The sequence below is a fragment of the Myotis brandtii genome, unplaced genomic scaffold (assembly GCF_000412655.1).
Source record: "Myotis brandtii unplaced genomic scaffold, ASM41265v1 scaffold488, whole genome shotgun sequence".
NCBI classification, from domain to species: Eukaryota; Metazoa; Chordata; class Mammalia; order Chiroptera; family Vespertilionidae; genus Myotis; species Myotis brandtii.
In genome coordinates this window covers 1900139-1902879 of record NW_005368638.1, presented here as the reverse complement: position 1 = coordinate 1902879, position 2741 = coordinate 1900139, and the positions used below count along the sequence as shown (strand labels likewise).

General features: G+C 47.4%; 1 protein-coding gene across 1 annotated transcript in view; it reads right to left on the bottom strand.

The window, feature by feature from the left end:
- The window catches only part of GLI2 (GLI family zinc finger 2), a 250336-nt gene that overhangs the window by 10089 nt on the left and 237506 nt on the right, over positions 1–2741 (bottom strand). The gene's annotated exons all lie outside the window — the stretch shown is intronic.

The following is a 2741-nucleotide window of genomic DNA, read 5'->3' as shown; positions in this document are numbered from 1 at the left end:
TTCTGATTATCTGAGCACACACGGCTCCAAAGGCCTTTGATCTGTTTCTGCCGCTCAGGGCTCAGGGCGGAGGACTAAGGCTAAGAAAATAACTTCCTGCAAAGGACCCAGAAGAGCCAACAGTCTTACAAAAGGAGGGCTTATTTGAGGACTGACACTTCCCAATCTCAAAACTTACTGTAAAACTACGATAACCTGCCGGTGGTCCTGGCACAGGACACAGATCAACGTAACGGCAGTGAGAGCTCAGAAGCGAGCTCCTGTGCTCAGGGCCACCTGATCGTCAGCAAGGGCGCCAAGGCCGGCCGCGGGGAAGGACAGTCTCTCCGACAAAGGGGGCTGGGACACGGCTGAGCCGCGTGCGAAAGAAGGGAGTTGGACCGTCCCTCACGCCAAATACAAAAGTGAACTCAAAAAGGACTAAAGACCTACAAGGAGGTGCTGCCCTATAAAACTAGACACAGGGTGGGGCAAAGCAGGTTGTCAAAACTCAGAACTTTGTGCTTCAAAGGACACTATCAAGAAAATGAAAAGAAAACCCACGGGATGGGAGAAAACATTTGCTAATCATAAGGTCTAGGACAGCAATGGCGAACCTTTTGAGCTCGGCGTGCCAGCATTTTGAAAAACCCTAACTTAACTCTGGTGCTGTGTCACATATAGAAATTTTTTGATCTTTGCAACCATAGTAAAACAAAGACTTATATTTTTGATATTTATTTTATATATTTAAATGCCATTTAACAAAGAAAAATCAACTAAAAAAATGAGTTCGCGTGTCAGAGGTTTGCCATCACTGGTCTAGGAGAACTACTACCATTCAGCAATAAAAAGACAAATAATTTAAAAATGGGCAAAATATTTGAGTAGACATTTCTCCAAAAAATATATATGAAGAAGCCAGTAAGCACATGAGCAGACACTCAACTTCATCAGTCATCAGGCAAACACGAGTCTAAACCACAGTGGCATGCCCCCGCAGTCCACCGTGATGGTGGGAATCAGAAGACGGTAACTCACGCTGGCAAGGACGCGGAGAAACCAACCCCGCGCACGGCTGTCGGGAAGGTAAACAGTGCAGCAGCATCTCTGGAAACCAGTCTGGCTGGTCCTCAAAAAGTTAAAATAAGAGCTCCCATATGACCCAGCAATTCTGCTCTAGCATGTACACCAGAGAACTGAAAGTAGGTCCGCACAGAAACTTGTGCACAAATGCTCACAGCAGCATATTCATGATAGCCAAAGAGTAAAAGCAGTGAACATATCCATCAACTGATGAATGGGCTAGAAAACTAGCACCTATCCATACAATGGAATACCATTTAGCCACGACGTGAAGGAATGAAGTGCTGATACACGCTGCACCATGGGTGAGCCTTAAGAACAGGCTAAGCGAAAAGGCCAGACTGTCTTGCCTGACTGTCTGCAGCAGGCAAGCTCAGGGGGAGGAAACAGATCAGTGGCTCTCAGGGAATCGGGGGAAGAGAGAGCAGGAAGTGACTGCTCACAGGTAAGTGGCTCTGAGTGGGGTGATGAAAATGTTCTGGAATTAGCTAGTAATTCACAACTTGTGAATATACTAAAAATCACTGAAATTGCACCTTGTTAAACAATGATAAACTATATAGTATGTGAATCTTATTTCAAGGAAAAACTTGCTAACAAAGGTAACCTAGTTCATTGAATCCTGGACAGCGCCAATATTAAGACAGCCCGATCTCGAGGTAGTAAAATGAGAATAAAATGTGCATCTTGGAATCCATGAAACAGGGCAAGTCATGGAGAGGCGCTCCCAGAGGTTTCAGCTGCAGCCGTCAGCGCCTCACTGGGCCTACTCCCCTTTCACCAGGGACCGACTTCTGTGTGTGAAAAAGGCCTTACCGATCATCATCCCAGGCCCGTCACTCCACAAGGGAGGCTGTCTGAGAGGGCTTCTATTGTGTTCACTTAAAAAAACAGAGATTTTACCCCTCATGGCTCAAGCCGTGACCCCCAGTGAAGCTTTCCTCTGTGCAGGGCACAGGCTGCAGGTGCTGCCCAGCCAGCGCCTGTGTGGGTCACACAGACACGAGAAGACACGAGAAGTGTGGGGCCAGCTGTGCTGGGAGGGTGGCAGTCACACCCCTGCTGCAGCTCACACCCTGAGCGAGAACCAAGTTCTGGACGATAGGTAGGCGCGGGGACTCAAGGACCGAGACCTGCTCACAGGTAAGTGGCTCTGAGTGGGGTGATGAAAATGTTCTGGAATTAGCTAGTAATTCACAACTTGTGAATATACTAAAAATCACTGAAATTGCACCTTGTTAAACAATGATAAACTTTATAGTATGTGAATCTTATTTCAATGAAAAACTTGCTAACAAAGGTAACATAGTTCATTGAATCCTGGACAACGCCAATATTAAGACTGCCGATCTCGAGGTAGTAAAATGAGAATAAAATGTGCATCTTGGAATCCATGAAACAGGGCAAGTCACGGAGAGGCGCTCCCAGAGGTTTCAGCTGCAGCCGTCAGCGCCTCACTGGGCCTACTCCCCTTTCACCAGGGACCGACTTCTGTGTGTGAAAAAGGCCTTACCGATCATCATCCCAGGCCCGTCACTCCACAAGGGAGGCTGTCTGAGAGGGCTTCTATTGTGTTCACTTAAAAAAACAGAGATTTTACCCCTCATGGCTCAAGCCGTGACCCCCAGTGAAGCTTTCCTCTGTGCAGGGCACAGGCTGCAGGTGCTGCCCAGCCA